The sequence below is a fragment of the Melospiza melodia genome, chromosome 3 (assembly GCF_035770615.1).
Source record: "Melospiza melodia melodia isolate bMelMel2 chromosome 3, bMelMel2.pri, whole genome shotgun sequence".
In the NCBI taxonomy this organism is placed as follows: domain Eukaryota; kingdom Metazoa; phylum Chordata; class Aves; order Passeriformes; family Passerellidae; genus Melospiza; species Melospiza melodia.
This window is the reverse complement of record NC_086196.1, coordinates 11837723-11862873: the sequence shown is the minus strand read 5'-3', so window position 1 is coordinate 11862873 and position 25151 is coordinate 11837723. Positions and strand designations below refer to the sequence as shown.

General features: G+C 40.3%; 1 long non-coding RNA gene across 1 annotated transcript in view; it reads left to right on the top strand.

The window, feature by feature from the left end:
* Positions 1 to 800: 800 nt before the first annotated feature.
* LOC134416664 (uncharacterized) overlaps positions 801 to 25151 on the top strand; it is a 48602-nt gene continuing 24251 nt past the window's right edge. The window contains exon 1 of the long non-coding RNA XR_010027316.1: positions 801 to 889. This is a non-coding gene — a long non-coding RNA (uncharacterized LOC134416664). The remainder of the gene's footprint in view (positions 890 to 25151) is intronic.

The window sequence follows — 25151 nt, the reverse complement described above, 5'->3', positions numbered from 1 at the left end:
TGAGGTAACTTTTTTTTTTTCTAATTTTTTTCTTGTCTTTTCTTTTCCTTTCCTTTTTTTTTTTAAAGCTCTGCATGTTTAGTGCCACATCTGAGTTTTTGCATATGAGTGAAACTGCAGCTCTGGGACGATTCAGGGAGTTTTCTCTGCAGAGTAATTTTGGTGAGTAAACACAGATAAGAGGAAGCTGGGTTAATCCAATAACTCCTCCCTCAAGGGCAGGTGCAGCAATGTGGCTCAAGGTACAGAACAGAGGAAATGCCTTGTTGACACAGGTGATCAGGGCAAAGTGGCCAAAATTGATATAATGATATGAGTTTGCAATGCAAAGCCCTGCTTTCTCAAGGCTGCTATTTGCAGCCCTCCATATCACATCTCTGGTCTTTCACCTCTGTTTGGTCAGGCATCCTGTTGTGGGTGACTTCCTGGCTCCTCTTCATGATCTCTCAGTAGCTGCATTGCTACAGTGTAGCTTGGACTGTGTAGTGTTAACCTGAGAGGATTATTAAAATAAACTCTGAGTCATATTTGAGCTGTACGTGGGATAAGATGGTTATCAAGGTTTATTTTTTCTTATAATTAGGTCTCTTAAATATTGCCTCATTAGATATCTTCAGTGACTGTTGGAAAAGTCCTCAGGGAACTAGGGGTTGTTTGTTTTCAAGGGAAATTCACATGATAAATACAGAAACTTGCAACTCTGTTTAGGTTTTTTTATTAATGACAACTAATAAATTTTTCTTTAATCCTAGGTTCTTGTCCTGATTTCTCTCCAGCCTTTCCACTGCTATTACAGCTCTGGTATCCTATAGCAAGTAAGAACATAACATTACAACTGTTCACACGTGGGAGATGGAGGAACTGCATTAAGAGCCCATCAGATAGGAAAGTAAGAGGCTGCTTAGGTTTGTATGGAGCCACTTCCAAGTTTGGCAAACTGGGCTGTAGAGCCTTGGCCCAGGCTGAACTCGGCACTGCTAGGTTTGTAATGGCTCTAAGCAATTCTTTTCTACCTTGTCTTTAAACGTTTATCACCCAGGGGTTCAGGCATAGCCTACTTTGTTTCTGTGGCATTCCTCTCCTCTCTCCATGCTTAAGGGGCAGCCTGGGAAACTGCAGCATATGCTTTCCCCTGCTCTGCAGTACCCTGAGCTTTCATGTTGCCAGTCCCTTGCCCTCCTTTGCTCACATGTCTGTCAGGTGGCTCACATCCATCTCTCAGTGCCTCTATCTGATAAGACTGGTGCTGTTTAGATACATTTTGGGAAGTGTCAGAAAATATCCAAAGAGACATAGTTCTTTTTTCAGTCATCTTTTCTTCTAATCTTAGTTGGGAAATCTTGATCTTCAAATTCTGCTTCTCCAGCAGTCACTACCATTTTTGCCTCCTCCTATCTCTCCCTTCACTTCCCCTTCAAAAACAGGAATAACTGGCTTAGTGCTCCTACTTAAAACTTGAGGTCCAATGGGCATGTGAAACACCACACATGAAGTAGGAACTGCTCTGAGAAAAAAAAAGGATGTTGCTGGCCCTTTGAGGCAGACCTCTGCCTTTCTGCTTTCCTCTGTTGAATTATCTCTAACTGCCACAAGTTTTAGGTAAGGTGGTTATATAGAACTAACTGCATAATATGATCTCTCCAATGATAGCTTTTACAGTCAAAGGTTGCAAGGTTTTTTTCTGTTTTTGTTAATTTTCTTTTCATTTATATTCTCCAGTTCTTTTTCATTTGCTAATACTGGGATATCAAGAGGTATTTTTAGAAAAACTGGTGAATCTGGAATGCTCGCAAATTTTAGTAGAAATGCCTCTTTATTTTTGTGCAGTGCTGTGTCAAAGGTGCATACATTATTTGATCCTTGTCAGTATTATCCTCAATTCAAGATTTCAGCCAGGTAGTCAGGGATGAGGAGATAATAACATGTAGTAGAAATGATCACTCTTGTATCAGGAGCAATGAGTTGTGGGCAGAGACCATGAGGCTGGGACTTGTTTCTCTGCCTGTTTTGAAGGATTGATCTGTGATTAATCTGCAAACAGGAAGAAAAAGGGGGTAATTAACAACAAACATAAAATTTGGAATGAATAATCTGATGAGTCAGAGGCATAGATTAACTGTATTTTACATTTAGGGACTATTTGGAAAGGTTAAAGCTAGGAGGAGTTCTGGAATAGGCTGCATCAGCAAACTGGTACATTATTTACTCTGGCAAGGTTTTCAGCAGTAGGGAAGGCTATTCCAGGAGGTGTTAGTCTGGGCATGGTCAGCACTGGCTCAGAGTTTGTGTAAAATGCAGATTCAGGAGATTACTGGGCACAGAAGCAGACTTTAGGAGTTGTAAGGCGCCTCGGAACATCAGCCTGGTAGACTACTGGATCTGCTGAGACATTCTGTTCTCCTCTCTGGAAAAGAGGAATTGGCTCATGCTGTGGAATGACTAACAAATTGTCCCTGAGGACTGGCCAGTTAGGTAGGAAAATGTTATTTACCTTAAAAAAAACACAACATTTTTACGCATATTCAAGATTCTAATAATAAACCACCAGTGGAGCTCTACCCTTTGCTCATAACTGTGGTTATTGCTTCTCCACAGTATGACTGAGTGCTAGCATTTGTCATTTCACCCAAACTACTCATACACTAAAACTAACAATCTGGCCATCACATCTCTCCTGGGAGGTTTGGACGTGAATCATGGAAGAGGGTTTGAGTCTGTGCCACAAGTCATGGGAATTGTGGAAGGAAATTATTATATGCTAGATTTGTTTTATAGTAAACCACATACTGTCCTAGAATTAGATCCCTATTTTATATTTTCAAGAGTTAATTCAAAGAATCCTAACTCAGGTTAAATTCCTCTTGTACTTGGAAAGTTTGTCCCAAATATAATTTAGGTTTTTGTTTTGCTTCTTGTTTACAACTTTTTTTCATTTCTTATAAATTTGCTCTTTTGATTCAGGCTTGTTTTTTCACATGAAAAAACCTGCCTTGATTCCTTGAGTCACTACTTTTCTTTTTTTTTACTTATTTCTCTTCTCTTTTAGATAGCTAAAAATATTTGCCAGAACAGCCTCACTTCAATTCAATTCCATACATTTTTTTTTTCTCCTGCAGAATCTCACAGATGAGGCAAGGGTTATGAATGTCTTTCTGGAGGTGGCACATACCTGGGTTAGACCCCATGTAAAGCTGGGTCTTAGTAAATGCTGCCCCCGGAGTTGAGTTCATTCAGTACAACACACACAATAAGCCAGATGAAGGGCCAGTGAACTCAGCTAAAGCAGATCCATTTGCTATCTGGTTGTCCACTCTGAGTAACTCAGTAATGGAAAAGAAGACTGATAAACCCAGTGCACAGACTGTATTAATTTCCCTGGCATGCCTTAAAAAACAATCAGACACTTCTACCCCTAAAATATCTAACCCCCTAAAAAAACCCCAACCACAACCCCCAAACACTGTGGGAAGGAAAGCAAAACTTCTGAAGAGATACTGGGTTCCTTCTGCCAGAAGTGTGCAGGTCAGGTCTTCTGCAGGAAACTAAAATAATTTGTGGGAAGCACTCTTAAACCAACCTTACAGAATCCACATGACATTTTATTATTTTGTAGAACTTGCTTTTATATATGAAAAATAATTAAAAGGAGAATACAATTAAATGCAAATTAACTAAGGCTAGATAGATTTACCATAGGCAGTGATGATATCTGGAGCTTAACAAAAACCAACCTGTCACGCACATCCAAATGGTATTTTGAGATATGTACTGAACTTAAAAGAACTACTATTTCATTTGAAAAGAATAAAATATACTATTTCAGCGCTTATTCCTTTCCTAGGCACAGCTGAAGGGTGAAAACCAAGCTTTTCCATACAGATGTATGAGACAGAATTCATACTCCACCAAATGAGACCTTTATGCTTCCACCTGCATATTATGGCTCTAATAAACACGTTATCAGCTCATGAAAATGATGGCAAACAGGTGACGGGAGGATTTGATAAGTCAGCAGCAAAGATTAAAAGATTTTTCTCAGGGAAAAGGTACGAGAGATTCCTTTATTTAAAACAATTGCAGCATGTGAATTGACTGCACTTAAATCATTACTGGCAATTAGCATGTGTCAGAAAGGTTGCAGCTGGCTCCAATTACAGGTAGAACTTTTAGAAGCTGAACTTAATTGCATGTGTGTTAGTGAGAGGCTGAGCAAATGCATACTAGGGTAAAGGTGCTCCTAGAAAGGAGGGCAAGATCTTATGAACTGGGACATGATTATTGTAACTAGGCCTAGTTCCAGCCTCCTGGGAAACAGATCTTCTAGGGGGAAATTGATGGGAACACAGCAGTTCACCTTGCTGAGCTTCTTTGGGTGGTGGGCAGAGCTTAAAAACTGTATATAACAGGCAGTACTTCTTTGTCCCACTGTGGTAGGTTTGCCCAGTTTAAACTCTTGGCAGTCAGATTCAACTTAGGCTGTATAATCAATGCACTCAGCTCAAAGTCAGCAGCCTGCTCCCTCAAAGGCACTGCAGCTGTAGGCAGGAAGTGATTTGCAGACTGCCTGGGTATTCTGATGGGGCACTCCTTCTTGTATAATTGTCATATCTGAAAAACTTTTTCCTTCTATGATGGCAGTATGTTGGACTCTGTGGTATAAAGGCTCTTGGATTTACAGCTGTGTGCTTGGGATGTTTCTGCTGTAGAAACAATTATCAGGATCTCTCTTAGTTGTATTACAGGGTATGGCCATGTGCCTTCTCCCTGGTCATGGACCAAGGGGACCTTTTTGTCATTCTACTTCCCTCTCTGGTTGTGTATGTATTTCTTGTCACGTGACAAAATAGTGATGTTTTGAATGGAAGACTAGTTTGTGCCTCATCATATGTTAGGAGTTGGGATTACAGCATGTTGACTGCTTTTCATACTTCCACAGAAGCAATGTCATCCACCTTGCCAGAGAAATTTATCTTTAGGTCTCAAAGTTCCAATGATTGAGATCTCCTGATGAACCATATTGCTTTGCCCAGGTCCTGTGCTCTGTTACAGGAACCTTAAAGAATATAAGTATTAATATACCCATTTAGGGGTTTAGTATTGCATGTAAACCTAATGTGTGTCCTTGTGTCAAGATGATGCCCTCAGGTGGAGCCCAGGCTTACTGCTGGCTTCTGGAGGGGCTTATGTGCATTTAGTGGAAGAAGGGAGAGCATGGAAAGCCTTCTATCTTTTTGTCTCTTTCCTTCTGTCTCTTGTATGTCTGCTGGAGGAGAGAGGCTTCAACTTTGTCATCTGTGCCAGTGAGTTTTACCTTCTGTTTTCCAATAAAAAGGTGCATCCAGACTACTACACTTTTGAAGGATTTTGTTGAACAATTTCAAAAGGTTGTTACTAGTTCATCTGAATTCATTAATGAACTGTGGTGTGACTGCGTTTGTGTCTCCCTGTTCATTAGCCAGCACATGGTGCCCGTGTGGGCAGGAGCCGTTCTGCACTGTGCCTGTGCTTGGGCCGATGCACGGGCGCAGGCACCCTATCAGTTCCTAGTGTAGCTCATAAACCCATGGCTGATCAGCAGGACAGCCACCATGAAACTCATTAGAGCTGCTATTTTGGGCAAGTGGGGTGATGTTTCACATATCATGTGCTAATGTGCAACGGCTGCCATGCTTGTAAAACTAAACTGGAACTTTGTTGGAGAAGCACTAAGCATTCCAGCAGTGCACACAGACCAAGTTTCGAGTAATTCCTCCAAAGTCTTCCCTGTGAACGATTTTCTACTAACATCCAAGTTCCACAAATGTTGCTATAATGTTGATAATATGTTTTAAATCCCCAGCTCTTTCTCTGGGATTTTGAGATGAAAATAGTAATCGAGTAGCAACTGGGAACTAGGGAAAGAGAATCTGGGATTCCCCTATGTTATTGTAGTTTTCTTTGTATCAGCATCAACAAAGGTGCTTGCTGTGTAGTAAGCTAAGGCTGTTCTCTGGAGATAATGTCAGTTTGGTGTGTGAGGCCTTTGCAAGCAAATACTGCTGTCTCCATGTAATTTGTTCAAAAGCAGTACACCCATTTTTGGTATGAGTATTTAGTGCCTCTACAAGAAATAATTTGTCATAGGTTTTGTAGTTAATGATCTGTTCTGCCACATTTGTTAGAGTTCACAGGGTGCCCACAGTGCTGTGGGGCCTGTGGATGCAGCTCCTAAGCACCACTGTGCTGCAAATTTGTAATTTTCACAATGCAAGGGCCCATCCAGCATCAATTCAGCTGGGCTGTGGTTTTTGTTGCTGTCAGTTCCTGAGCACAGAATTGCCAACACAGGAGATGACCTTCCAAAAGAAACTTTGAATATGTTAAAACAATGCATGGTACATCCCATTCCACTTTGTCTCAGTGTCTCAAGACAAAGGCCTGTTTGTGAGTGAGGGGGATGTCATTGTGTTCAGGGCTGTGCAGCTTGGTGGGAGATTTGGAGGTGAGCTGTTTTAGCTGTTATTGATGCTAAACCTGATATTTCATTTTGTTTAATTGTGCTCAGAGAGATGAACTCGTCAGCATTACCAGGCCCAGACAGGAGCTGTAGAATATGGGAAAAGTAAGGAATTATGCTTGTTGGCACTGCGTCCTTTCTCACAGACTCTTTGGAGACCACCAGAGGCTCAGGGCAGGGCTGTCTGAGATATTGCAGGGCCATATGGCTGTTCTGTTGTCACCTCCCTTTGAGTGCCCGGCTGGCATTGTCTTAGGCCTGTGAGCTGCCTTGAACCTCTTTGGTAGATTGAGTGTCGCAAGCTCCGTGCAGTCCCTGTGGCTCTTGACACACACCAGAGACAGCTCCTTTTATTTTTTAAAATGAAAGCAGAGATGCTCATCTAGTAAAGTAATTGCTGGGAGGATTTTGCCTTCTAAGAAACAAAGTATTTCTGTTCTTAATGCAAATTTAAACAAATGCAATACTGGTCTTAGTGGAAACTGCCATGGGGTATACAAGAAAGTTCATGTCATGAGAAAACCAGGCTGCTAATGGGCTGTCCTGGATCTTGCTGGTCACATCTTCTCTTTGAGAACTCCAGGATCTGCACAAATGTCTTTCAGTTATGCTTCCACAGCTGAATACTCTGCTTATTTTGTGGGAACAACCTTCATGTTAGGCAAGTCACTGTGAAAAATAGATGCTGCAAATAGATTCCTCTCCCTTAGTGGATTTACTTCATGTGAGAAGGTTCTTGGGGAATGAAGTTTTGGGGAAGTAAATCCAGTCTCACAGATGGGATATATTCTTTCATATTTTGTTCTCTCACTGTTCAAGTGTTAGAACTTAGGAGCTGAACAAGAGAAATACTACATTAGAGTACTTAATAAGGAAAGTCTCTGTCTTTCTTTAGTGTTGAATTTTTCTTCAGTGTTTTCTTTGTCTCTAGTCATTGTAGTCATATCACTTACCAGCATTGCCTGTATAGATGTCTTAGGGATTTTGGTGAGACCTGGGGCTTGGGAGGAGGGATTTTGTGGTCCTGTTAGCTGCTCTGACTGTGTCCTAGGGCATAGCATTTTGGCTTTCAGGACTCCTGTATAGTATGCCATTAAACAGCTGTAGGAGTAACTACAAAGAGAGGTGTAGTGACATATGAGAAAAGCAAATATATAAAATCACCTCTAAGTTCTATGATTAAAAGCACTCTCTAACTGTAAATTATTATTATTATTGTTTTCAGGTATAATCCATTTATGGCTCTGGACAGTATAAACCAACAAGAGAGCTTTGCTCTTCCCTTCAACAATCCTAGTTCTGTGAAGTTACTCTCAGTTTCAGAGACTCAAATTTCCTTACATGGCTCTTCTTCCTCTCTCTCACCTACTCCCAGCTGAGACTGTCTCAATATGACTATTTCTAACAGTTTTCATTACATTCATGGCTATAGCTTGTGGATAGGGAAAAAAAGGCTTTAGGACATGGTGTCATTGAACTGCAATTCTGTGAGAAATGAGAGCTCTGGTGACAAGGCCTGAGGACCCTGGTGCTCTGGGAACAGCACTGGCTATTGCAGAACTTGGAGTGAAAATGGGAAGTCAGCAATACTTGAGGTCACCTTATTACTTTTTTTTTGTCTCCTCTGAAGATAGCAGCTATTGAATTGATTCTTACTTGAAAAGAACCCTCCTTGTGTTTCCATTTTACTTTTAATAACCTGCCCTCTTGTCTCCCACAATGCCTTAAGCTGTGCTAGCATGGAGATCATAAATGGCCCAGGTAGCATTTTGAAAGTCATGGGATATGTCTTTCTTCCTTAAAAATCTGCCTAGTGAAAAAGCACTTCCTTATTTTTACAGGTTTGTTGTTCCCCTGCGTGGGAGGCAGTCTCTATTTTGTTTCCTCCACTGCCATTCTCATCCCCCCATATTTCCTTCACAATGTCTTCTCTGTGTTTGGGCATCAATAGCTGGGCTTCACCCTCCTCAGGGCTCCGACTGGTGGGGATTTGCCTTAACAGCCATTCCTTTTGTAGCAGGGCTTTTTCTAAGGCCTCTCACTCCCTTGGGAAAAGCTGTCAGCCCACACAGCTTGTCATGAACAAGGCAATATTTGAAGGTTTTACTTAATTCACTTGCACATTTTTTCACAGATTTGTATTTTTTCAGACTCTGTTATGTTGTTTTAATTGAGTCTTGCCACCAAAACAAATGAACATTGTGTCACCACATCTCCAGTTCCTTTATACAGCTGTGGCTAAGAGAATTTGGAGACGGTGCTACCTGCAGAAATGTTGAAGCCAATGCTTTGTGTAATCGTGATGAATTACACTCAAACTACTCCATTCATAAATCTGGTCACACCAGAACAAGAACTGTGGAAAGTGTGTAACATTAATGTATACTCATTACATTCCTCCTTTCACAGCCTCCAAGGCTGTCAGGCTGGCCACGGGCTGGGGAACTTGAAGTAATGAGGAGTCAGATTTGGACATTTTACCAGAAAGCATTGCAGTTCTTCATTGGAAGGGGGATGCCCTTTATGAACCCGTGCTTCTGTGATGTACAATAGCTGCTAAAGAGTAATGAGTTCTGTGTTTGTTTTTTTTTTTTATTGGTGGCCAAGAAACTTGTCTCATTTTGCAAGTTTATTGAACAAGGCAGGAGTTAAAAAACCCCAACACCTTGAAAACTCAGTTTTAAATTTATAGCGCAGCTTTCTACTCTCTTTGAAACCAAAGATAAATTTCCTACTGATTTTATCAGGAGCAATATAAAGGCCTGAAAAGATAAGTAATGTTTTTTCTCCCTCGTGTGAAAACATGTCATTGGGTTCCTCCCTGGATAGTTTTGGCTATATCATTACAAACGTACACCAAGGACTTAATGTGGCCTCGCAATGAATAACACTTTGTTTATTCAGTTTGCAAACCTCAGAATGAAGGCCCTACTGGCCCTGAAATGGGAAGGAGGAATACAGAGCAGGCAGCCATGCAAGGTAGGATGACTCCTTCCGTGAATAGAGGGTGTCCGGAGCAGGAAGTCAGTACCCAGAGAGATAATTTTGAGTTGCAGTGCCTCATGTTTGCCCTTACATCTGTCACATGGCTTGTCCTAAGAGTTGCTGAGTGACAATTCCCCTAAAAATCCTTTTCTCTGTTGCAGAGGAGCTAGTGTGGATTCAGTCATCTACCTTAACTCCCAGATCTGAAACTTCTGCTGAGGAGCTTCGTTGGTTTGGGTGGAAGATGTCATGTTACATCAAGTGTTTTTCAGAGAAGTGTGGCACTTTAACATCCAGCTCAAAAGGAGAGAATTTCCTTTCCAGGCAGAATGAGCAGGCAGGTCTTTTGTTGATCCCCAAGTCTGTGGTTTATTTAGCTGGGTTCTTTGCGTGCTGAATACTCTAGCTGGTGATAGGGCTACCAGGCTCCACTGCCAGCAGCATACTGTGGCACTATGTCTTATATCTGACTTCCTACAGCTGCAAATGCTGACAGCACTAATATTTCACAATGCCTGGGACACAACCACTGGGATGAAGGAGAGAGTCTTATAACTGAATGCATGCAGTGAGAAAGGCTAAGGAAGAGTGGCTTTCTGCAGAAGGGAAAGCTGGTTCTAGGAGAACTACCCCTTGCTTTTAAGTTACAAAGTCCACTCCCATTGCTGAGTCCATTCTTGGTCTCTTATGCCCTAGTGTGTTCCTTTCCTGACTGATTTTTTTACTTTTTATCTTCCACTTGGATGTGATTGGCAGAGCAATTAATATCTCTGTTACCTTCAGACTGAATTCCTGAAAAGGAGGATGAGGATGGAGGCAAGTTTGAGACTTTGCTTGTGCAAAGAGCCATGTGTTAGTTATCATTCTTGATTTACTGCAGCTGAGCCTTCAAGGTCAGATCCTGCTCATGAAAGCTCCTGTTGAATCCCTTTTGTCCTGTGGTTCATACAGCTGTATTGGCATGCAGTTACCTTCCTGCCTCTGACTTCAGTCATGGCTAGCTGGGCAGCCTGCTCTCATTATGTTAATTGTAGACTCCAGGCCTTGCTGTGCTGGAGATTGTTCTGCTGAGGTTTGGTTTCAAGAAGCAAAGAACATGGTTGTACACAAAGAGAGAAGATTTTTAATCCTGTATAAATGTAAATAATATTTTCATTTATAAATAACATGGAAAATTCTAGTACATTGATAAGCTTCAGCTTTTAATACTGTTTTGTTCCTTGGCTTTTAAGTTTTGTCTCCAGTCATGAATAGGTATTTTCACTGCTGAGACACTTGGGCTGCTTTCTGTTATGAGGTCTCTCTGAGTGATTCACTTCTTTGGTCTCCTAAGAAGTTGGTTTGCTCAAGGTGGTGTAGCTGTTGTTATCCTTGAGAATAACACACAGGTCATGGATGATATAGATAACAAAACAGACACTGTTTAAAGAAGCCTCAGTTCTGAGAGCTGATGTTGTTAATAATCCTTGATCTCTGCTGGCTGCTTATAAACTTGACAGTCTGCTTCAAGGGTAGACTGCTGGTATTTTCAGTCTTAACTAACAGGCAGCCGTGCTGTGGGATACATACTAAGATATCACTAGGATCAGAATTATTAAACTGTATTATAATCTTGACTGGGATCACATCTGAGATTTCATAGTCAACACAGGACTCAGATTGTAGCTATTGAAGCTGTAGTTGTCAGTCGCACAAAAAACTAAGAATTTGAAATTGGCATCAAAGTTGGTGACATGACTGTCTCTAATGATAGATATGTCAGAGATTTACAGATATTTTTTATTTTTTTAAAGGTGGGCCTAGATAGAAAGACTTTTTCTGAGTTTTTATTGTTCCTTGTGGTAATTGTATTAAACTCAGTTCTACAAGGTAAATTGGCATTGGACAACACAGGCAGATGAGAAACATAAGCAGAACAAAGCAAATACCCATCATATTACAAGACCATATGGGCAGATTAAGCCCTACCTAAATGTGGGGTCTGCACCCTTGCTGAAGTTCTGCCACAGCCCAACCAGTCCACAGTGATGATACTTAGTGCTGGAAAGTAAAAAATCCTCTTTAGTGCACTTTGGTGAAAGTGCATCTGTAGGACAGACTGTATTTATTATGTGCATGTTGGAAAAATGAGTAAAGAAAGGAAAAGGGGTATAAACATAGAAAAATGTGTACATTTATTTTCAACACAGCATGATACATGTAGCACTTTCAGTGGACTGCATGACTCTGGGCTCAGTTCAAATCCTGAAATTCCAAGACAGGAGAGTTTCTTTTGAACTCTCTAAGAGAGAGAGAGAGAGAGAGACTGAATTTTGTGTGCATTTGAAGTTGATTTCAGATGTGATCCTTGCAATAAAAGCACTTGATGGATGTCTGATCTGTGATGTGCCCAAGGGTATCTCTTTCTGTGGCATAGGTTGATAATGGGTCTAGCCAGCACAAACAATGCTTGTTATTCCTAAATCAGAACACATATGCAAGGATGGGAATGAAACTTTTCTGTAGGGAAGTCAAACACAGTCTTAGGCTTTTCCCATAGGCATGAGCAAATCTCTTGACACCTCTCCCTGTCTAATTTTAGTGATAGAGATGTTGCTTTTTCAGGAATTTATAATTGCGGTTGGTGTCTTACTCTGAACTTGCATGGCTTGTTTAAACAACATTGCAGTTCTGAAGTTCTTTTGCAACATCTTTGGAGGACACTAAAGCAATATAAAACAAACTAGGCCTGACCCCAGGGAAGTTAAGACATGGGTTCAAAGAGTCTTATTTGCTCATTTTTTCTACAACCCAAGGACAGCAATTGTATTTTGCACCTGGAGAACTAGTTTCTCCAAGGCAAAATTTTCCCCCAAATTTTGCTTTCTGTCTTGTATGGCTTTCCATGGCTCTGAAAGGACCTACAGGGTTTTTCCACAATTCTTCTCTAAAAAGATGCCTTTGTTTTTCCTGTCACTGTCATAAATGTGTCCCTGTGGGTCCTGGGATAAAGACAATGATTGTACTTCTGAGTGTGGAACATCTAAATACTTCCCTTACACCACACTAGGTAAAAAATAACATGATGTTAATTGCCTGTTGCTGTAATATCATCGTGGAAAAACTGGTGTATTTCTGAAATTTTCTGAAGTGTATTGCAGAAAGTCAGTACAGGTTTAAGCCTGTGGTCTGCCCGGACTGTTAGTGTGCCCTTGAGCAGGTTATTTGGTCTCAGGGTAATTAAATTTCTTATAACTGACAGAAGAACACTTCCCTATTTTTTTTTTTTTAATGCTGGGGTAGGAACTGCATTAAAGACTGTAAAATCCATGTAGACTGCAATAATCTCACCATATAAGCCATTAAGGTAGATGTTAAAATATCTGAATACACAATCTGGCCAGAAGAGCCTGGGTTCTCCATGAGATATTGCAGCCATGCTGTGCTGTCTGTGCCAGAATGCTGTACTGCCTTGTGTGTCACTGTTAATCAGCATTTCCCTTCTTGAAAGGATTTGTTGGAGAGCACCATTTTACTCCATCTCAGACAATGCAGGCTGACTGAAGTAGCTGGGAGTGCTCATTGCAGACAGTAAGCTTTGAGGTGATGATAATGCCTCGGAAGGGACCCCCTAGCCAGAGGATCCTGCTGGTGCTTGGGTGTTAACTGAAGATGGTCAGGGCTTCTGTGGTGTCCTAGATCAACACACTTCATTGTAGTTCTCTGCATACACTATCTTGCATCAGATCTGTCTCATTAAATCAATGGAATTATTTAAATAAATTATTTTTATTAATTTATTATATGAAAAAATTTAGAGCAAATTCCTTTGATGTCTGATATCCTAATCACATCCGTAGGGCATTAGCAAGCACAAGGCACATCTGAGTGTCTCTAATTCCCTAGTGGTGTGATTATATCTCATAATATTCACAACCCCCTGGAGCTTCTTTACTGGTATAAATAAATCAATTATTTAAGTCAAATACTTTGATCATTAGAAGCTGCCAGTGAGTGCTTGAATGCCTGAGCTGTGCAATTCACCAGGAATGATCTTGCTTCTCAAAATGCTGAGCAGCCGAGCTGAGTGCTACCAGCACTTCATTTCAATCTGCTTTATAAATTAGATTAGAAGTCAGTTTCCAATACTTCATCCTGGATAGCAAGGAAGGGAGAACTTTACAGGGGTGGAATTAAGAGATATTGCTGCCAACAGATCCTTTTATCATTTAACACTGCTGTCATAGGTTAAATGTGAGCTACTGTTCATATTAACTAATAGCTATTATGCTGAAAACTGACACAGGGATTCCAGCTAATGCACCATGAACCTGGTTCACACACACTGCATCATATTAACTATTATTTGCACATATGGATGGAAAGGAGTTTTGAGTCACTTGGGATATATGGCAAATTAGCATTTTATATCATATTAATGAAGTGCTAATTGCTCCTTGCAACCTTTTTTTGTGCAAATTGAATGGGTCCTATTTGCATTGTCATCTAACTGCTGTATTACCTTGCAGCACTTTCATTAGAATGAGGTAGCATAGAGTTCATCAAGGAAAAATATTAGTAATTGTGAGATAATTAGTTATGATACCGATATTGTTTAGAGTAGACTGGAAATACTGCAGTTAACTTTGATTTAGCTTGGGAATATTTTTATTAATAGGTTTTATAAAATATCTTTCATTTTACCTATATTAAACTGGCATCTTTACGAACAGAGGTTCCTGCTTCAATATTTTATTTTTCAGTTCCTGTTTGTCAAGGTGCTTCATATCTTCTAATGAAACATGAAACATACCAAAAAATAATAAATAAGGGAGGAGTTTATTGCTGGTTATTTGTCTCTAAAATTAATTCCAAGTCTGGAGCTCTTTAAAATTGCAAAATAAGTGAATATCTAAAGATATTGAATTTACAGGTGTCTGTGAGTCTGATCAAACAGCAGTCCAGTCTCTAAAACAATTTAAGAAATATTGAGGATGTTACAATCATAATAATTTACAGAATCTTGTTAACTATCACAGATATAATTCTCCATAAGTGTAAAATACAGTAAAAGTATAGTATGTGATATTTTCAGCAGGTACGGGTATTTTGGAGATGAGAGACAGTGGAAAAGGTGAGGTAAAATTGAAAGGTAATTTCATGCTAACTTGGGGATGTTTCCATGATTGGGGAGGAAGCATGATTAATTTCTGAAGCCTCTGTGGGAAATGCACCCAGACAAAATGACATAAATCTCCATTAGAGGATTTAAATGCCTTTGCCAAGAAAAAGTGAGCTGAACTTTAGGTACATAGCCATTTGCCAGTCAATTCATCCAGATTTAGGGCCTGCACCTTTTCTTTTTCAATGAAGTCTTGGATGTGGACAGACTGCTAGCTACAGCCGAAGGCGGTGTGACAGCTTTATTGCTGTTGCAAGGGCAATGTGTTGTCTTTGATTGAGAAATACGCTGTGGACTTCCAGAAAGGTATGTGCAAAGAAATGCTTCAAGATATTTGTAGTATTAAAACAAAGGTTGTTATTAATACTGATTGGCTAATACTTTCATTCTCTCTCTTTTGGCAGTGTATGTTATGCATTTGTGTAAATTTAGACTTTTGTGTTTATCAAAAAGAGAATCTCATCTTAAGAGACAACTGAATGAAGAAACTGTGCATAGTACAGTCTGTCAGAGTATATTTGCAAGAGTCTGCAAAGGGACTTAGGGACTTAGGACTCACACCTCAAACAGACATACTGAGCACAGAAATAATTGCACAGGACCTTGTCCCAGGCAGACATGAAGCAATGCAGCAAGGAAAGACCTTCTTGCTGATCTAGGCTTAAGACTTTTTCCAAACAAGCATAAACAGCTCAGCAGATTTTTCAGACCTAAAATGTGCATAGAGAAATTTGCAAATTTGTTTTTGCAAGCTTAAAAATAAAAAGTCTTCCTGGCTTACCTGATGTAAAAAATGTGGATCTGGATTTCAGTTGTATTCTGCCTACTTGAGGACCAAACCAGAAATACTTGATTATGGTACTACTTGCATCCAATTTGTACTCAACCAAAGGAACTGTATAAGTGAACAGAACAAAACTGTCTTCATGACTTTGCAAAATGCTTTCCAACCTGTCTACACAAGCTGACTTGTTGCAGTCTCTATGGTGAAAAATATTTTCTCTCTTTTTTTTTCCCCTTAAAAATACTTTGTAGCTCTTGCTATGACATTCTGTAATACTTCAGTTGATAGTTTTGAGAACAAAAATATTATTTTATTGGTAAAGTCTGAGTGCATCAGCAAAGCCTTACCTGACAGCACTGCACAAGCTTGCTGCATTGTGTGCGTCAGAGTTTGAGTTTTAATGGGTTGGTGAGTTATCACAACAAATGTGAACCCTGTGGGGAATTGTTTACTGTGTGTAAGAAGATGAGGAGATCCTGGGTGTGGGCAGGAGAAAAGGGCAGTGTGGCAACCTCAGGAATTTTATGGGTTGATGTTAAACAAACATGTTGCAGTAATATAGGAGGTTATCAGGAGCCTCAGGAGATCCAAGAGCAAAGCTCTGGTAGAGAGAGAGAGGAATCAGATGTACAAACATTCTTCCCTGCTGACAGGTAGGACTGCACTGGTATATTCCTCTGCTCGTCCAAGTGAGTCTGGAAGAGGAGCTGAGCAGAAAAGGGAACTTTTGGTAAATGAGGAAGGCTGCTTCTTGCTTCACAGGCTATTTCCTGTTACACATTCATCTCTTTTCTAGGCATAGCTGACAGGAGTCCTTGCTGAGCTCCTACATCTGACACTGGGCTATGCAGCTGTTAAACTCTACTTAGAGTGTAAGCCTAACTTAAGCTCATGGCTACCAAAAGGCAGTAATGTTTGACACTGTGTTTGGTGACCTGTGAGGAATGAATTCAACTTCACTACGATTCCCTGCAGTTACTTTGCCTGGTTAGAAAATCACTCCCAATTTCCTCAGTTAGCACATATATATATATATATATATATATATGCTCTACCCTGTGCTTTTGGAAGCAAAGCACTCTGATCATGAAGCAAAGCCAGCAAGTATGTGCCAAGGAGGGGGGACTTCAGGTCAGGCTTGGAGACACCTTGTTGCAATGGCATGGAAGAGACTTAATTTCTGTTGCTGAGATTTGTATCTCTTATTTGTCTTATAAAGTAAAAAGAAAAAGAACACTTCCTTCTATGGGTTGATGAGTGAGAAGCTTTTCAGACACCTAAAATGAGTAATGTGAAAAATTAATAGTTTGGAGTCCAAAGCAAAGTTTGTGTGACCTCGGAAAGGGAGGGAAAGAGAGAGAGTCTTCAAGGGAATGACAAGAATCTAAAAATATTGATTTCAGTTTGCCATGGGAGGGAGCAGGAGAAACAAGCCATTGGAACAAGTTCCTGAAGCTTCCCACTAGCTGGAATGTTGAACAGCAGAGTGAAAACAAACATTTCTGTAAGGTTTGCCTTCTCAGAAAGATTAAGTCCAGTCCCTCTTGTCTTGCACTCTGTTACTGGCAACCTCTGGTCCTGTTTGAAACACCAAAGAAGGCAGAACTTTCAGTGCTGGTGGTTTGTGGAAAAAAAGAAAAGAGCTATGGAGGATGTTTTACTTTGGGCCAGGGATTTAAGGGTGCAGCAGGGTCTAGCCCATGCACTTAGGGAGGGCTGTGCTCAGCCTCTGGGACTGGAGGAAGACAAGGGTACAGTCATGATCCATGTTCATCAGAGCTCTTCTAGGAGTGCCTGCATCAGGTAGCGCTCTGCCTTTCCCCAGATTCAGAGTCCTCAGCTCAGATTTCATGAGGCCACATGATTTGATTCTGCGTTTTGTGTATTTCAGACTGATTGCTGTCTCAGGAATGCTGCTCCTGGGCCAGCAGGCCCCAAAACCCTGCCTTGGATGGCCCACCTTTCCCTTGGGAGGGAAGAGCACAGTATGCACGTGTGTCTCCAACTGGCCAGACAAGAAGGAAGCTTGGATTTTTGATGTGACTTTTTCCTCTTTAGTACAAGTCCAAGAAAAATCACAGTCTCTGTTGCTTTGTATCTTTGAGAAGAATGCAATAACTAAAGTAAGATGATGAATTGAAATTTGGAAGTGGAAATGGCTTAAAATCAAAATATCTGAAGGTGGCTGGACTATTAACATGAGATGAACTTTCTTGTGACCTATATGCATGTAAAGATTGACACCTAGACAGGATCAAAGGAGCTTATGAAAGGCTACAGTACATGAGAGGAAATTGAAAATGTGTAGGTTGTCGATCTCAAGAGTGGCTTTTATTAGTTATTGTACATAATAAGTATTGTGTCAGAAATGAAAGGGATTAACTCTCACCCAAGGTACTGCACCTGAGCAAATATTGTCTTGCCTGGGTGAAATTTGTGCCAACACAAAGAAGACTTGATATGAGGCTATGTACTGCTTAAGTCTCACTTAAGTCTTCAAAATGAGGATTATGCTGGATTTTAGTGGTACAAAAATACAAGGACAAATTTCAGCCCTTATATTGCTACAGTGGATATCCCTGGGGCTTCTGGAGTAATGTAGAGTCTCACCAGGAGACATCAAAGCCTTTGGAAAGTGCTTTATCTGCAGACTGACCACTTTCCAGATTTGGGAGGTCTTCATGTCACTGAACTGAAGCTCTGAAAGGCTGTTAGAGAGAAACGAAATGGATAAGTGAGTTTTAATGCCCAAATGTTTTATTCTCTGCTGTGTTTTTCTATGGCTCAAATGCTTTGGTCTGTGTGGGCAAGCAGAAGAATATTTTGCTGAGGTCAGTAGGTTTTTCTGTGAAACACTGTAAATTTTGTAACAGCAGTTGACAGTTTGTTGTTGGAAGTATGAATAGAAAACTCAAAGTTTCAGAATAAAAGTAACAAATATTTTCAGGCCAGAAGAATAAAATTCCATATCTGGAGAGCTAAGGAAATATTTTTCATGCTGAATCCTTCTGTCTAGATCTGCTTCTGGCAGATGTTACTCACCTTTCAAGCACACTCTTGCACCTGGGCCCAGTTTGCACACCTCTTGCTAAATATTTTCCAGTTTGTGGAAGAGTGGTGAAATGGTTTCACAAGAACGCAGACCATCGACTTGACATCCGTTCCCATATTTAATTGCCTGTCTTTAGTGATAAGGCATGCCTATGTAAGCTGAACTGTAACCACCAGAGGGGAAAGGAGTAGGATATAAACTTGTACATACACTATTTTTAGAAAAATAATTCCTATTTTTTTTTTTTTTTTAAATGAGATTCCCGTATTTATAATGTCTGTCCTTTATCCTGCCACAACATAAGCGCCTTTTTTTTCCATATATGTTCCAAGACATGGAGATCACTAAGGGGATGTGAGAGACTTTGGGACACTGTCATATGAAACTGTTCCTGCACTGACAATGGAATATTTTTGAGGGGCTTGTGTCACCTCCACTACTCCCATTGCAGCTTACACATAATGAGAATTCTTCTCTTCCCTACCAAACTGATCCCTAGCCCTTGCTGTATGGCTGTCTTACTAGAGTTGCTGATTAGCCTGAAGGATCATTTTATGCAGTTTTGGGGTTTCCCCACATCTTTTTTTTCTTAAATTCTTTGCAACCCAAATATATTCTGATCTGATTATTAGATTCCTTTATTCTGTTTCTCTATTAATTTGATCTTACACATATAATTGTAAGCACTGGTTTTTTATCTTGCATCGGTGTAGTGGTTGTGTTCTGAGCTGAAGGTGATTAGTGATCTGAGGAATGCAGGCCAATGCTGGTTTAGGTAAAATGATCACACATGAATAGATCTGTTCTGCATGCTAGGAGCCGTATAACGCTTCTCTGACCTTTGAGGAAGCCATAGGGTGGTGATGGGCTCCTCCGTCCTTCATCTAATACTTGCCCAGTAAAAAAGCAGATCATTGTCCTTACAGGATCCCTGTGAGGCTGGCAATACTGCTGTCACCATTCTGCAGATGAGGAAATTTTTGGCAGAAGAGAATCAAATGACATAACCAGCATCCCTCTAACATACACTAGATAGTGATCTATAGAAGCACGAGTTCTGTGTTGTCTTTTTACCTTCTTCCCAAGTTTGGCAGAAGTCTTTGTATTCTTCTTGATTTCTGTCCTAGTCAGAATTGTTCTGCCATCTGCTCCAAATTAATTTCTGTGACTTTCCTTGATGTCCCAAATAAAAATATTGGATTGCATTTGTGTCGTGTTTACAATCTATATGGAGGAGTGGAGAAATTTCAGAGGAGTCAGATCATGGATGTTCAAGCTTGCATCTGCATTGTTCTGTCACTGGGAGTAAGCACAGAGCAAGCAAGAACTTTTCTGTGCTAGGTTAATTTCTATGGAGCCTTTCCTTTCAATGGTCAACAAAAAAAATTTGGAAAGCAGGATGATTCTACCTTGGTATGTTTTTGATACATTAAGGCAAAAGTAAGGAAATATCAATTTCTTTATTATTGGGGGGAAAATGCATTTAGATTTTTTGTTTGACCCACCCACTTGATCCCGCATTGAAGAGAAAGAGAAGGAGAGACAGAGGAATCAAAAGTATTTCTGTCTTAATAATTTCTAGATAAACATCACCAGTGAGCTTATTAGTATGGCATTTTCAGTGGAAATACAGTATTTCAGCTGGACAAAATGCAAGAATGCTTTATCTCATGGAATTTCCCACTCAGGAATGGAACAATCCTTCATACTGCCACAGCTGCCTCAGCTCCTAATATGGATTTAGCAAGTAGCTCAAAAATACCCATCAGAACCCAAAGACGCAGTTGTTATGGTGGTTTTTCAAAACCTTAAACGTGTATACCAAAAATGATAGAAAAAAAATTGCTGTAAAAATTGTTTGTTGCAAAACAGGAGGGATCCTGCATTTTCCCAGAGTTACTAGCCATTTGTTTTGATTTCTGCCGTAGCAGGTTCTGCCTTGAATACACTACAAAATTTGATTCTGTTGTATTTTATGCGCACTGAGCCCAAGCAAAAGCCTTCAGTCATAATGTCAGTGCCATTTTACTCTTAGAGATTGTAGCTTTCAGCTTGATACTTTCTTTTAATGACACTACTCTTGTTCATCCTTGTTTTGATGTTCTTTTGATGTAAAGTGTGTTTTCAGAATGAATGGGTTTGCTCCTTGTTTATAATTCAAATTGCTGAAGCCTATTTTCACTGGAGTTTTAATTATATACAGCATTTAATTCCAGAGTTCATTTTCTTTGAGAAGAATCCTCAGAAAGCTTTTAAATACCAGGGTACCACTTTTTGTTCAGGAAGTCTCTGAGTCACAAAGGGCTGCAGAAGACTGTGCTGGGGAGGTATCACTATGTGCTTACCTTGATACCACACTGTTTCCTGAGTTTGTGTAATTGGTTAGTGCTGCAGGCGTGATAGATATGTGCTTTCACCTGGTACAGCTCCTTTAAATCCCTATACACACAAAATGTGTGTATGTCTTCATTCCTCGTGTCTTTTCTGGATCTCATTTTCTGTATTTCTTATTATATAACTGGAAATCACTTACAAAAGGGTAAACATTTAGGGTAATATCCTAGCAGAAGTCCCAGACTGTGTCTGTACTGGTACATTGGGCAGGGCCAGGAGGAGTGGCATTGGTGACCTGAGGAGTTTGGGTGTTAGCACACTCCAGGGCATGGTTCTGCCCGTGCCAGCCAGCACTCTGTGCAGCTGGACCCGGAGATGGGTCAGGGCAGCAGTGAGAGCCAGGGACTCTTCCAAGCAGGCAGATATGGATGAGAGCTCCTCTTTGGGGACTGAGCAGAAGGACAGAGTTTAGCCATATGGACATGGGCTGTGCCATAAAACTTGTGCTCAGGGGCAGGGAATTGGCCCTGAACTGCTGTATTTTCTATTCCAAGGCAGGCCTGTTGATTTCTGTGCTGCAGTGCCAGGCCCTGAGACAGAATGCATTTACAGCTCTCTGTATACAGGACGTAATTTTAATGCTTGGCTCCTGCTGCAAAAAATGTCACAGCAAACTTCAAGAGGATTGTTTATGTCCCCAGAACCTTAAGCTGGAATAATGACTCTAATTTATTTATGCACATTTTGACAGCTTGTTATGTTTTATTCCATAAAGCTAAATGTGGTCTCAGCACCTTGGAGTTATTGCTACCAAGTAATGATGCCAGGGAGAGATAGGGATTTTTGTCTCTGAGCTAGGAAAAACTTTTCTATTCTGTAAGGATTTAAAACTACTGTCCTTGTGTCTGTCTGTGCTTGAGAATGTACAGTGAAACTGAGGGGTGATGTGTCCTAGCTGCATAACTGAGTGGGAATAGATCAACTCTACATCAACACTGAATGCTTGAATAACCCAGAAACCAGTGACCTTCGCGTGGGAGCTGTCACACTCAGCAAGAGATGGGGAGCTCTGTCTTAGAGTAGAGACCTGTAAATGCTTGCTTGCTCTGTAATGTGACTCAGTTTGTTTTAGATCTGCTGAATGATACAGATTGGGTACCCCCTTAAGAGAAATTCAAGCTCTTTCTCTATGGAGATCTGAAAGACAGACCCCCTTCTAGTCTGAAAGGGTTGTATCATTTCTGAGTGTGTTTTATGTACCCATAATATTTTCAGTGTCTATTATAATGCTTTAAGTTTGATAATCTACTGACAGTCAATCAAGGTGTTCATAGGAGCATTGAATAGTTTTGTAAATGAGTAGAATATGATATGAGTCTGTAGAAGGCTGCTTTGATGAGGAGTTTAAATGAAAACAAAACAAAAAATCCAGTAAAACCAGAACACTGGTCACTGGATTCTGTATGATTTTGAGTTTCTTTTCCTGCTGCCTGCAGCGATATCTATGCTAATAAAGAAAACCGTGAGGAAGCATCCACAAGCACCACATTGCCTACAATTAAGTGTTGGAAGAGTCCCTGGCAGGCTTTAGACCTGGACCAACTAGACTTCTCAAATAATTTATAGACACCATTCAGGGATGAGCTCCAACCCAGGACCCATTCTGAACAGGTTCCTGACCATCTTGTCTTGGAGGTAAAGAGGGTTAAATATGAATTTTCTATGAATAGGAAATGTTGCAGACAGTAGCTGTAATCCCAAGGAACTGTCCCTGGCTTTTTCAATTTTCTAGTGCAGGTACAACTAATGCAAGCTTACTTCTATAGCATATACATTGGGAAGCTGTGCTGAAATAGGGAAGGGGAGAAAGAGTATGTTTAACCTAATCCAAGATATATGGGGATGACAGAAATCACACTAACACAGACTCTTAATTCCTTCCTGAATATCTTCTATGGGCTTTTAACAGTAGTAGCACAAGAAAAATAACATTCATGATGGGCCAGTGTGGATCCCTGGGGCCTCAGAAGGGACTGCTGAGAGACAAAGCTGTAAATATGTCTGTGATGGACTGAAAAGGAAAAGGTACCACTCTAGGGGTGAACTCAAAGCCTAAGTGTTGGCTCATGTTCACTAACCTGGGTGACAGGGCAGACTGATCATTGCCTTTGGGCTTTAGTCTATGTTTTATTGCATTATTTTTTTAGTAATTTTTCTGAATGGACTACTCCAACTGCACAGTTTCCAGGGCCAAGTTCATTTATTATCCACACGGAGAACATGAATACTTACTGCTTCAGAAACAATAGCAGGATGTTACTCTGCTGCTGATACAGAGTCACTGATGAGAATGATCCTATTATCATTCAGTTACTAACTCCTTTAATCAAAGCTTTAACTAGGTTTATAATCCAAGAGAAAAAGCTGTGGCCACACTGGGATTCAGATGCAAAGTCATTCACCATTAAATTCTAGTGGTAGAAATTTTGTTTTCTCACTCTATCCCTGAGGGAATGATGGAAGTCAATCGGACAGCTGACCATCTCTGCAGTCCAAGGAAGGAGAACTGCCTGAACATGGAGAATGAGCTAAATTCCCATCCTTTTTGGGTTGGCATTTCATATCAGGTTTGAATCTCGTATTGTGTACGTCTCTCAGGGATGGTGATTTTATCAGTAAGCGAGTTTCTTGCATATAGTTATGTGATCACTGTGACACTTCCCAGGTCTCTAAAGTAATTTCCTGAAAAAATAATATGAAAATCACAAGTGTTAGTCAGTGATTTTTAAGTAATCAAATTCAGCTGAAAAGATATATATACAGGAACTTGGGCCAAATCTTGGCTATAACCTTATGTCTGAGCTATGTAGAATATGGCATACTCCATTATCCTTGTTGTGAGAAGGTAGAAATGGGTTCCATTTCCTGAAATTGTTGCCATTCCTGTTGTTAGCAGAGGCAGAACTTGGAGATCATTGAAGAAATGAGCCATTGAGAATCTGATGTAAGTTAAATTCTGCCATCAGTGATGTCTGCTGTTGTCATTCAAAGGCATTTTTCACTGTGATATTTTAGCCTTGGCTTCTAATCCTGACCTAAAGTACCTGGGTGTTTATTTAGAAGTGTCTGGTCCTGACACATAGTGAAGTCCTGACACAGCCTATGTCTTGCTCTGGATCCTTGTTTCATCTTGTAAAATACACATAGTTAATCTCTGTCTTGTCCTCTTTTCAGACAGAAGACAGTGGCAACAAGGAGTAGTTGATGGAGTTCCTGACAGCAGATGTTTCTTTTAATTTGACTGCTATAGGGGTCTTCGATATACTAGCATGATTTTTTTTTTTCTTGTCTGTGAATTCATATGAAAATGAATTATGGAGCTGGATTGCATTACGAAGTTGTTGTGCTTTAAATTAATTCTCTCTACAGTCAAATGGGACCTTTGGATGTTTGGAAAGTCCAACCACCAAATGCTTTCCTGTTTTGTATACTATGAATGGGAGTTCTCATCTTCATTCCTGCTCCAGAGATATTGACCCGCAGGATGAGGAGGTGGTTAGTTTTCTGTCACATAAGGAAATACATTGTGGCAAACTTGAAAGCTCATCTTCTTTTCTAACTTTTCCAATAATTTTACAGCTAGACAGGTAAAAATAGGCTGCTTTCTAGATACTCCTAGTCTCCAAATTGTGTTCATGGGTATTCTGAGCTACAGCTCACAATAACTCTTAGCATTTTGCAGTGTATGGGCAAATGGAAGTAGGAGATTTTGACTTTTTATGACTTTTATAAGGAGTTGGCACAAGGTTATATAGTTTAATTTGGACTATATTTTGCTAGCTTTTGCACATATGGAATAGCATCTTTCTCTGCAATAATCATACCTATATAATTCTGTCAGAATCTGTCCTACCAGCTGGAGTGAGCTATTTCACACTGTATCTGATATTGTTTCCTTTTTATCTGTTGAGGCAGAGAGCTTTGCTGTATATCCTGATATCCCATGGCTCCCCTTTTGGGGCTCTGTTCACACATCTTGATTCCATCTGTACTCTTGAAGAGTCCTGCTAGGTGGAACATGTATCTGTCAAACACATGTCCATTCTGGACAGCAGCCCTTTACGGGTCACGCCTTGAAACATCGCTAATTTGATTTCAAAGGGAGCTATTACAAAATGCCTTTTGTGTTGTTAGCCCTCAGGAGAAGGACCTCAGTTGGACACAGTGAAACACTGCAACTGCTTTAGCTGTGGTGTTCCTTGTTGGAACAGATCTAAAAATCAGTCAAGTCTTTGTTTTGGAGCGCTGCACCTCTTCAGAAGTCCCCTGATGTGAGGGG